Source organism: Columba livia, chromosome 1, assembly GCF_036013475.1.
Source record: "Columba livia isolate bColLiv1 breed racing homer chromosome 1, bColLiv1.pat.W.v2, whole genome shotgun sequence".
Lineage (NCBI taxonomy): Eukaryota > Metazoa > Chordata > Aves > Columbiformes > Columbidae > Columba > Columba livia.
In genome coordinates, this window is record NC_088602.1 from 161,663,801 (window position 1) to 161,676,571 (window position 12,771).

Consider the following 12,771-nt stretch of genomic DNA (forward strand, 5'->3'; position numbering starts at 1 on the left):
ACATTTCGGCATTTAGACATATGTCTAAATTTAAAAGCTTAAGCACTTTATTGAGTATGTGGTGCCTGCTAGATAGATAGATGGCTGTGTTGTCTGAAATGTTTTTTGTCTCAAATATTTGTGAAAGGTAGTGCCAATCTTTCTAGTTTGTTATCCCACCATTGTGTGGGCTGCAAAATTACTAATGCAATAAACCTTTATTCTCAAAAGGGCTCCTTCTTTCTTCATCAACTGCAAAATAAAAATACAGCCAGGCTTTAAGACCTCTGTCTTATTCTTTTTTTTTTTTTTTTTGCCTTGAAATGGAATTTCTATCTTATTTATATCTGTCTGTTGGAGTTCCTGAACTTATATGATACTGAAATGAAATGTGCTGACTAAAACCCTTCAGAATACAGGCTACTCCCTCAAAATATCTAAATAAAATCCAGCTCAGCAATGGTATATTTCTGACTTTCCTGACAAAAATATCAAACTGTCATTTAAAATGAACCAGATTAAATTATCATTATGATAACTCTCCACCATATATCTTATTTAAATTATATTTATATGAGCCACTGAAATTGTACAACTAGTATAATTCATGGAGACAGCTTAATCAGACACCTGCTTCTTTTAAGTAATATATTATCAAAGCCAGCAGAATGTGAAACTGTTGCAGCTTGAGTTCTATGAATTGTAAAGATTTATGCGATAAAACATTTTGTTCAAGCTTTATATCATTTTTCCTGAATTAGCATTCATAGACCTATGTCTTTAACATTCATGTCCTTTCATGAATTGTTTGTGGTCATATCTTAAGGATATTGGTCCATACATAATTGTTATATCAAGGTGTTCTGATTTTTCTGTGAAGCTTTTATGTAGAAGTCAAAGAACATAGGAAGTTTACTAATCTATTTAAGATAAAAACACATCTAGTTGAAGGGTTAGATGTGATCCATGTAGTTGCACATGAGAGATATGATATGGATAGGGTGAACAGAAATACAATGTTAATGCTAGCTCTGCAAATTATGGGAAAAATTCAATGGAGTGGCACCTTTAAGCAGTCTAAACTCAGCACAAGAACATAAGCCATTTCTGAATAAAAGCCATAGAAGAAAAAAGATATCCAGAGTCTGACATATATCTTCCTTTACATAGTTTCTGTTCTTCCCACCACTTGCTCAATGACTGTAACAACCACTTCCAGGACTGCCCTTCTTCACAGTTACCAGTAGCAAGACACTCACATGTTTGGAATCAGCTTAAACATGAGGGAGTTTCTCAGACTGAGGTGGGTACAACTAAAGCATTTGTAGAACTGTGAAACACTGTACTTGCAGAACATCTGCATCATCTGAAATCATGTGAATTTATGACAAATTAATCATACTGGATGGAATTTATTTAAAAGAACTAAAATAATTTTCTGGTGACACATTCTAAATTACAGAGTTTTATCTCTAATTCTTTTGGAGGCATGTACTTTCTCTGTTTTCACATATTCACCTGGTGGCATAACAATTTATTCTGAATTTAAGGAAGTATTTCTTTAGAACTGAAAAGTGCACTTTGGAAAGAAGGATACTTCTGATTATATGGCAAAGAGACAACCTCTCAGCCTATAAATAACCTTGATATGATCCAAAATACTTTGTGGTGAAACAAACCATCAGCTACTCCCTATATGCACATCTCTAGTATTATCTAGGCTGAGAGGCTTGTTGGTAGTGGGCCTTGTGTGAGAGGAGGCTCGAAATTCAGATGATGTTGGTCTTCCTTTTGAGCTAACATATTTTCTCATAAGTTTCTATCTGTTTCCTCAATTTCAAAGTTTTGGAAGAGCTGGCAGGGTGACCTGGGTGTGGGTGCCCAGGTGCTGGCAACGAAGGGGCTGCAGGAACCTCTGTGAGGAGTGGCCAGGGGCTGCCCTGTGCCAGACACAGGTAGGTTCCAGATGGCTCTAGAGGAGCCATCATGGGGCTCAGTTGAGCCTATCAGACAAGATGGGGTGATGCATCTGGGAAAACAGATTTAAGAAAGAGCAATAATAGCAGAAAGGGGAAATAAAAAAGTGTGAGAAACAACCCTGCAGACATCAAGGTCAGAGAGGGGGAGGAGGTGCTCCAGGTTCTGAAGCAGAGATTCCCTTGAAGCTCATGGAGGAGACCACGGTGGAGCAGGTTGCCCCCCTTACAGCCCATAAAAGACCATGCTGGAGAAGATATCCACCCTGCAGCTTATGGAGGACCCTATGATAGAGTAGGTGGATGTACCCTGAAGGAGGCTGCAGCCTGTGGAGAGCCCAAGCAGGAGCAGGGGAAAGTATGAAGAAGATCGGGTAGACAGGAGCTGTTATAAATGGACAACAATTCTTGTTTCTCATCCACCTGTGATGCTCATGTTGTGGAGGAAGGTACAGTATTTGAGACTGAAAGAGTGAATCTGAGTCTGGGAAAAAGGGGTGGAGGTGGTGGAAAAGTTCTGGTTTAATTTTTGGTTTTGTTCCTCATCATCTAAATCTATTTTAATTGTCAGTAAACAAAATTGATCTTCTGCAAGTTGAGTCTGTTTTGCCTGTGACAGTAATTGGCAAGTGATCTCCGTCTCATTATCTTGACCCACAAACATTTTCATTCTTTTTTCTATCCCTGTGGGAGTGGAAGCGTAGCTGGGTGGGTATCTAGCTGCAGTCCAAGGTTATCGCACCACACAGGTGAAATTTTTCATGTGCTTTCTGCATTAAGTTTAAGACCAAGAAATGAAATCTTGTGTCTTTCTTGGCCGTCCCTCTTGCTACTATTTTCCTCTTTTTGGTTGTCCTTTGTGGAGTGTCAGTTATGAGAACCATAACTTATCCCTAGATAGAATACTTCACAACACAACTACTCTCTGGATCCTTTTCCTAGTGTAATTAATTCATTATTAACCGTTGTATTTTGTGCCCTGATTATTTAGATAGAACAGAGTTAAGAATAAATTTAGTGGGGTATATTTATCCTTGTAGTGGTTATTTTTTTGTTCCCTGAGGAGCAAATATCTGTTAAAGAAATCTACTCTATCTGAGGTATGGTTTTATAAGTTTCAATGACTCTAATTCATTCATCATAACCGATTAATTTTGTATCAAATCACAGAGTTACCAATAAACCCCTAAGGTTTAAGGCAAAGTATTTAAAAATTGATGACAATTGTAATTGTTAAATAATTGCAAAGACCTAATTATGTTTCTAAAACAATTACAGTCAGGTACCAATCCTAATATCTGCACCAGATGCTCTTAAGTCTTGCTTTCCTTTGGTTATAAAGCTGAACTGGGTGAATACTTGAAAACTAAGGAAGCAATCACTTGTGACAATAGTGTTTCCTGGACACAAAATTTGTTTTAGAGAACAGTATTGCTCAAAATATAATGGCTGATAAAATCAATCATTAAAGTGTCATGACAAAGTTTGATCATGATAGATCAAACTAAGTAGAGAAATCTATAATGCTATGTTAAAACCAGATGTGATAGTTGGCTTATTTTTGGGTAGTATAAATTTCTTATTTGTTCCCTCATCACTTCCTCTATGTTTTGTTCTGTTAAGAGTCTGGGGATAGTAAACAGAAATGTGTTGCACAGAGCCAACCTGAGTTTTTTGGTGGGGGCAGTGACTGCACTTCCCCAAACTGGGATGAATACTTAGACCTGGGAGAACAGCCCAGAGAAAAGAGGTCATGGAGGGCAGGAAGGCAGCAGCAGCAGAACCTAAGAGGCTCCTCAGACATGCAGCCAAGACTCGTAGGGAACAAAAAGAAACTTCTCTAGGTATGCAAAGAATAAGCACTGTATTCCAGGAAGCCATTAGAAAAGGGTTGAAAAGAGAAAAAGACTGGAGGAAAAAATATACCTTACTTACAGAGACATCCAGCAGTCATGGGTGAATCCTACAAACATTCTTAAATGTTTAGTGGTTTTGGTGTGTTCACAGTAAAGACTTTCTGAGATATGTCAGAGGTCTTCAAATAGTATGAAAACTCTGAAACTTCAGAGTTAGTTGTGACTTGCTGTTCCTTCAGCTTTTATCAAGCAAATAACCTCAAATAATCAGCTTCATGCAGGAAGAGTGGATAATGACATTGCTTGTATTTTATGGGAGATGTTACAATTATTATTTCTCAATCATTAAGAAGGAAATAATATCATCCATACAACTGCTATCTGATGTTCTGTGAGCTACTGAATGGAAGCAAATAATAGAGAAGGTTTTTACTCACAGAAAACATTACTGAGCTTTATCTGTAAATCTACCCATCTACTTGACATTCTTTCTGATTTCTTTTCTGAATTTGTCCTTACCATCTTTACAAAAAACAACAACAACCAACCAAAATAAACAAATGTAAGAAAGGGATTGATTCTCCAACACAGCACAATGTGATTCAGTCATTAAACCACCTTCTCTTCCTATATGTACTTTTATCAGCCTCCTCACTGACAGCCAAGGACATTCGCAAATCTTTGTGAGTTCCTGGAAAGCATCCAAGTAATTTCTTGATTCAGGCTGCTAGGCAATGTTTTACTTGAGTTCGGCAAACAAAAACAAACAAAAAAGTGGAAGTATAGTAAAAAATCTAGTGAAACTATCAGGTTTTATGAATTTTAGACTGTGTTTATCACCTTTTTTCATTTATTTTAATTGTGCATTTAAGAAAATTGACTAGTTTATTCTTTATAAAGCTTCCCTTAGAGTATTATGCCATCTTTTTTTTTTTATATCTCTGATTTTCCATCAACTAATTTTTTTACTTAGGTAATGTGTAGTCTTTAGAAAGAAAGAATGCTCTTCTGATTAAGAGATTGGGGAAGGGAGCTGGATTTTGTTCTTGACTCCTATGCTACCTGGTAAGTTACTTAAGGTGAGATTCAAGAAAACACTACAATTCATAAACCATAACGCCAGCGTATATTCTTAGTAGAGAAACCCAGAAATTGTCTTTACCCACTTACGCACCTCAGGTATTATAAATATGTAGATTTAAATTGTCAGAAGTTGTTCAATGAGCATACCTAGAAGCACTTCTGTTTCAGTTTTTGAGCTGAGTATTCAGGTGACCATTTTTCTTCCCAAGGCTTTCTGGAATTCAAAGACAAGGTTCCTCATTGTTATGTACTCAAAGACTTATCTAAACCTCTTTTAAAACTAACATTCACTGATCACCAAGAGTTCAACTCAAAACAATGAGCTTGTGCTCCTTATTTTCCCATTGAACTACAGGTGAAAGCTCTCTCTTCTTCAGGAAGGGACAAACCTGGGTTCTGGCCATCTGCAGCCTCCAGGAACAGCAGGATTAACTTAACTCAGTGGTAGCTATTTGTCCTTCCTCTGAAAGGTGAGACGTGAGATTTTAGGTTAAAAATCAGAATATCTGAAGTCTTGGTTCCCCCCAGTAGGCTTAGTCTTTTTCTATTCTGCTGCAAACTATGCCATGTTGCCATAATGATGCACTGGTTGGCTGCACAATGAGCTAATGCAGAGTTAAACTGGAGAAAAAGTATTCACTTTTCCCAGTTTTCTGCAAGGTTAGATTACTGCTGTATGTCTGGTATTACTGAAGAACAAAATAGGTGCAAAAAAGGCAGATTAAGTGACTGGTTAGATGCAGAACTCCACGTTACATGGCTGGGTACCCATCCTGGGCAGTGTGAAGTTTCATTCTGCTAGTAGTGTAGTGATTCTGAAACTATTTGTTCTTCATTCTGATAGTCTAATAAAACTCTACATTTTACTTTATTAAGAATGAGTGATTTCACTGAGAGCTTTTACAAGTAAATGAAAGGCTCACATGTTGGTTTGATGGTACAATGAATCTGGCTGTAGTGCTCTCTGCACTAGATGAAAGCCATTACAGGCACACAGCACAAAGTGCTGTTCCAGTATCTACTAATTTTATTTGTTCAAGTCAGTTCAAATAGAATCACAGATGTTTGGGGTTGGAAGGGACCTCTGAAGATCAGCAGATCACACAGGAATGTGTCCAGGTGTATTTTGAATGTCTCCAGAGAAGGAGACTCCACAATCTCTCTGGGCAGCCTGTTCCAGTGCTCTGGCACCCTCAAAGCAGTTTATCCTCATATTCAGATGGAACTTTCTGTGTTTCAGTTTGCACCTGTTGCCCCTCATACTGTCACTGGGCATCACCAGAAAGAGTCTGGTCCCATCCTCTTGACACCAGCCTGTAAGATATTTATAAACATTGATGAGATTCCCCCTCAGCCTTCTCTTCTCCAGGCTGAACAGACGCAGCTATCCCAGCCATTCCTGGTAAGAAAGATGCTCCAGTGCCCTAATCATCTTTGTTGGCCTGCACCACACGCCCTCCAAAAGTTCCTTGTGTTTCTTGAACTGGAGTGCCCAGAACTGGACGCAGTACTCCAGATGTGGCTTCACCAGGGCAGAGTAAAGGTGGAAGATAACCTCCCTTGACCTGCTGGTCACACTGTACCTCAGGATAACATTGGCCTTCTTGGTCACAAGAACACATTGCTGGCTCATTGTTAACTTCTTGGTGACCCAGACTTCCAGGTCTTTCTCCACAGAGCTGTTTTCCAGCAGGTCAACCGCTAACCTATACTGGTACATGGGGTTACTCTTCCCCAGGTGAAGGACCCTACACTTTCCTTTGTTGAACTTCATCAGCTTCCTGTCTGCCCAGTTCTCCAGCCTGTCCAGGTCCTGCTGAATGGCAGCACAGCCTTCTGGTGTATCAGCCACTCTTCCTAGTTCTGTATCATCAGGAAACTTGCTGCGGGTACACTCTGTCCCTTCATCCAGGTCATTGATGAGTAGGTTAAACAGGACTGGACCCAGTACTGAACCCTTGGGAACACCACTAGCTACAGGCCTCTATCAAGACTCTGTGCCACTGATCACAACCCTCTGAGCTCTGCCATCCAGACAGTTCTCAATCCATCTCACTGTTCACTCATCAAACATACACTTCCAAAGCTTACCTGTGAGGATGTAATGGATCACAGTGTCAAAAACCTTGATGAAGTCAAGGTAGACAACATCCACTACTCTCCATCTATCCAACCAGTCATGCCATCATAGAAGGCTATCCTATTGGTCAAGCATGGTTTCCCCTTGGTGAATCCATGTTGACTGCTCCTGCTAAACTTTTTTTTCTCCATATGCTTAGAGATGACAATCAGCATGACTTGTTCCATTATCTTTCCAGGAATAGAGGTGAAGCTGATTGGTCTGCAGCTTCCTGGGTCATCATTCTTGACCTTTTTGAAGGCTGGAGTGACACTGGCTTTCCTCCAGTCCTCGGGCAGCTCTCATGTTCTCCATGACCTTTCAGAGATGATGGAGAATGTTTTAGCAATAACACCTGACGGGTCCCTCAGCACTTGTGGGTGCATCCTGTCAGGGCCCATTGATTTGTAGTATCCATTTTCCTAAACTGTCTCTGATCCAATCCTCCTCAACCAAGGAAAAGTTCTCCTTTCTCTAGACTTTACCTCTTACCTCCAGGATCCGGGCTTCCTGAGGGCTGGCCTTAGTAGTAAAGACGGAAGCAAAGAAGGCATTCAGCAACTCTGCCTTCTCTGTAGCCACTGTCACCTTGTCAGTTAACTTTATATCCAGAGCTTTATTCTGGATCAAGTACTATTTGACCATGGCATTGTATACCACGTTATTTGTTATCTGTTCTCCAATGGCTAGCAAAACAAACAGTGTAAAGTCCCTAGTGTGTGCTCTAGCTAATTTGACAGACTTGTGATATTGTGCTTTACTGCCTCCTTATCAGGTTGCCTGTTAGTGAGTTCTGTTATATTGGACAGTATAATGTAGACTCATAAAATCTTCCAAGGTAATTCTATCCAAAAGAAACACAGACTCTACACTCCCAGGTTTCTTTGCAATGTGAAACTAGAATTCAGGGCCCTAAAGCACTAAGAAAACCATCAGTTGTCATGAGACTTTGGATGGTCAATACTGGCTTTTGTTGTGTAAGACTACAATTCAATACGAAGACTGTTATTTGTTACTATGACAAACTTATGTGTACACAAGCTTTTATATACCCTTCAAAGGAACAAGAACATATTTGAAACAGTTACACTTGTGACCATCTGGTGAATCTGCACAAATTTTCAAAAAGTTTTTTCAGACTTACATTAGGTATTTATTAATAAGAACACATTTTTACCCTTTATTCTTTGCCACAAGGAGCCCATAACCAAATGTGGTAGATGAGGCAAAGAAAGAGAGAAGATGAGGAAACTTTCTCTAGCTGATCTTCATGAAAGATCTTTCTCTTATGGAAGGATTTGAAAATAGGATTTTAGCAGACGAAGAAGCAGAAAACTGTCCCAAAAAATAAATATATATGCTCATCCATTCAAAATTGTATAATTAGCTTTAGTATACTGTACTCAGGCTTTGATTTCTCCGTTTTCTCATTTCTTTTGGTGGTGAGACAAAATGTAAATGAAGCAAAGCTTGAAGAAAAGGGAAGTTACTCTTGCTAATATTGCTTGACAAACTGGTAGGCTTGTTCATCATGTACCAAAGGTAACGCTTAAATTACCATACCTGTTTGGCTACTAGCTTTGAACATGGTCCCAAATGCTAGTATTTTGGCTTAAGTGGTGAACACTTCCTTGCAGAATGAAATTGGTTCTGACTCCAATCTCAAATACAGATAGAAGAAAACATGCATGTGACCAAGAGGATGATATTCCCAAAGGTCTATCATTAAAAAAAAAAAAAAATCAACAGATCTAACTGAAGAAATTACAGTTCCCTATAAATTTCCCTTCAGTGTCATCACCTTCACTATAATATTGCCTCTATGAAACGTAAATACTTCTTTCCCAGATGTCCTGTTGGACTGATTATTGGTTAGCTCAGCAGGACAATGGAATGCCAGAATGAGATTTTAAAATCAGTAGATATGGTGTGTGAGGTTTGTCCTTATAACAAGTATCCACTCCTGACCTACTGTTCTTGATGTTGTTTATATTTAACAGTGGAAAAAGACATCTGTATGGTATAATTAATTTCCTCCTATTGAAAATAGCTGAAACTAGTCAGTGGCATTGCACCCTTGGAGTGTACATGTCTCCTTGATGATGAAAATTCATATTTCTACAACATATACAGGCATTTACAATTAGATGTAGTAATTTCACTTTAATATTTATATTTCATGTCAGGTTTTTACAATTTGATCTGGGGACAAGAATTTGATACTTCTAGCAGGGTAACAATAAACCATGGCAGCTGTATCGTTAACCCCCTCTCCCTTCACTTTCCCTCCATCTCCCCGCTTCCTACTAAGGACAGGTGACTGGGAGGGAAAGAAGGACCAAAAGAAGATAGTTGGAAAAATAAAAAAATATTTAACTAATGCTACTAATAAAAATAGAGAAATAAATACAAAATGTACAAAACCAATCTTGAAAGTCCCGACAACTACTCCATCAGATGTAGGGCCGGCAGCCGAAGTCCTGGACTGGATCCTGAACCCAACCGGAACTGGATTCAATCTGTCACCAGACCTCAGTTCACAGAGATGACTTGCTAGTCAGACAAATATTCAGATAGGACAGGACAAACAGTGCATATCCAAACTAATTTTCTGACATTTCATGCTATAAAGAGCCTTCAGTCAGCTGAATTGTAACAAGACTATATATTCAAGTTAAAAACATCAGCATCTGCTGCAGTTTCAGGTGCATAGCACCTAGATCTGTTATATTCTCTCTTCTGATATAACCATCATTGGATATACTCATCTTTCCAGGTGAACGAACTCCTAAACATCCCTTGTACGTATCAGGCAACTAGACACAAAAGGAAAAGAAATGGCCCTAGGGCTGAAGCAAAGCTCTGGCAGAGCTGCTGAAGTTCGCAGTTCCTGATGACACAGTAAAATTCGAGGGATGAGTTTTCCATACTAATGAGGAGCAAGAACGTTGTACTGCGTACCTTGTCAGTGATTATCAAGCGGCTATTTGTGAGACACGTTGTTCACAGAGCAAGAAGATGAGCTGATTGCAAAACATGGAGGAAAAGTTATGTCTCTTCCCTTTTATTGATGAACCTGAAAGAGACAATGGTTGATAGTAATCTCAAACTTCCCAACAGTCCTAGAGACACAGGAAGGACACAGCAGTATTCCTCCATTAGTCTATCCAGGATCAAAGAGTGACTTGGAGAACCTTGATCCATAAAAACCCTTTTATTGACATAACTGCTTTTCCAATTCTGTGTTACTATAGCTATGCTAACATTCCCTGTGTTGGCAATCCAAATCTCCCATTTCCTCTGCATTCAAAAAAAAAAGGAGCTTCTTCAAGTCTCTTTGTTCTTTCGGATACTTGCTCAGTTGATCTCCTATGTGAGCTGATGAAACAGCTGAACCATGTCTTCTGTCATGCAAAAACCTGCAACCCCCAAATTCTGCAAATGGCAAGCACTGAGTTCTTCACATGGGCAAACAGGCAGAATTTGTCTCTTATTCTAGGTACGTGGAAAATAAGAACAAAATATAGAACTATAAGAAAAAGGTAGGGATAAAAAAAAAAAAAAAGAGACAAATTATAATAACATAGACCCTAAATTAACTATGAATTTTTTACCAGACCAATAGCTGCCCCTCACCCCTTTAAGAATGGAAGGCATAGAGTTTCAGCCTGAATTGTTTTCACATTGGAGTTGAAGATTACAGTATAAACTGTCCTCTCATAAAATACATATTTAGTACATCAATACTTAGATCTTGCCCCGGGACTTTCAATAAATAAATCATCATAATTATATATTTATTTATGCAGACACCTAATCTTAATTCTGAAACTGAATTGATGAAGCACAAACATATTTCATATTGAAAATTATAATATGGAATAGGAGCTAGAAATTATTTCACATGCAATTTACATCAAGGATTATGATATAGAAGCTCATCATATTTGAGTATGATTTCATTATGTTGTCTGATAAAATAAATGCATAGTAGTCTGCTCTTGATAATCCAGTAAAAGTTTATTTTTTACCAAAACCATCAATTAAAATGTAATATCATTAGAGAGATTATTTGTTTATGTATGGATTTATTATGTGACAGACACATTTGACATCAGAATACTCTTCTGTTTACTTTAAATTTTTGAGAACCATACTCGTAGATGGCTCTGGGGTAACCTTTCTCTGTACCTAGGTCATTTTCTCATGGTAAGTGTGAGTCTCATCACTCTGTACAACTATCCCAGCTGTCTTTGCCTGATAACATTATATCAAAACGAGAATTTGTCACCTTCCCTAGTGACTTCTGCTGTAACCTGCCTAACATATCAACCTAGGTTCAACTTGGCCTCAGTAAATATTGCTCAGAAAGTCAGAGTGCCTGTTTTTAGTATTGTTGTAGTATTGTTTAGTTTTACAGTGGAAACCACTTTTGACCTTTATTTTTGGTTTTGTCACTGACTTCTAGAGTGAGGTTGAGAAAGTCTTACATTCTCTGCTTGAAGAAGTAGGATGTAATATACTTGTTCTCCCTTTCTCTTTTTCTGCCACATCTGTCTACTGATGACCACTATATATTAATAGAAAACTGCTGTGTTGTGGTGTTGGATTTTATTTGTTTGTTTTTTTCTCTACTGTATTGGTTATTGTTGGGATAGAGTTAATTTTCATCACAATACCCCATATAGTGCTATGTTTCAGATTTGTGATGAAAACAGTGTTGATAACACACTGATGGTGCTGACACGGCAACATGACAACATGACTTTTTCTGCTTTTCATGCTCCTCTGACAGCGAGCAGACTGGGGGTCCACAAGAAGCTGGGAGGGGACACAGCCAGGACAGCTGACCCCAACTGACCAAAAGGGTTTCCCATACCATATGATATCATGCTCAGCAATAAAGCTGGGAGAAGAAGGATGACTTGGGGGACATTCAGCGTTACGGAATTTGTCTTCCTGGTAACCATTACACATGATGGAGCCTGGATTTCCTGGAGAGGCTGAACACCAGCCTGTCAATGGGAAGTGGTGAATAAACTGCTTATTTTGCTTTGCTTGTGCACACAGTTTTTGATTTACCTATTGAACTGTCTTTCAGTGTTTTCTCAATTTTGATTCTTCTTCTGATTCTCTTCCTCATCCCACTGCAAAGGGAGAGAATGAGAATGAGTGAGTGGCTGTGTGGGATTTAGTTACTGAATGGGATTAAACCACAACACCTAGGCACAAGCTCAGGTATTGTTTATCTATTTCTATAGCAAAATTGTAAAAAATGGAAAATCCCAGCTGGTATCTTCCAGTTCCCCATGAACAAAAACAAAAGTATCTAGAAACATGACAAGTTCAAAATAATTCTGTAGTTACTGTGTGAAGAATATTCTATTCATGTAATATCAGTATCACCAGATCTATGAAACTCTAATGTACCATTTTTTTCTACATATTGAAAACTAATAAAAGTTATCAGCTGTTCTAAAATTCATAGTAATTTTAAAATATTGCTGTATATTAACACAAAATTAACAGCTATATTCTTAAAATTACTTATGTGACTCTGTGCGGAGTTTGGTTTTTACTATTGGAACAGTGACAAACTTATTCACCAAATTTTTACTCTAAACATCAGACTGGCAGATTGCAAAATCCCTTTCTTTGATTTATAGCTGCTCTCACTAATCTATTAATTTCCTTAAGGTTCTATTTGATAATTCAATTTTCATTTTTAAAGAGGATAAAAAAGATTAATTGGAAGATG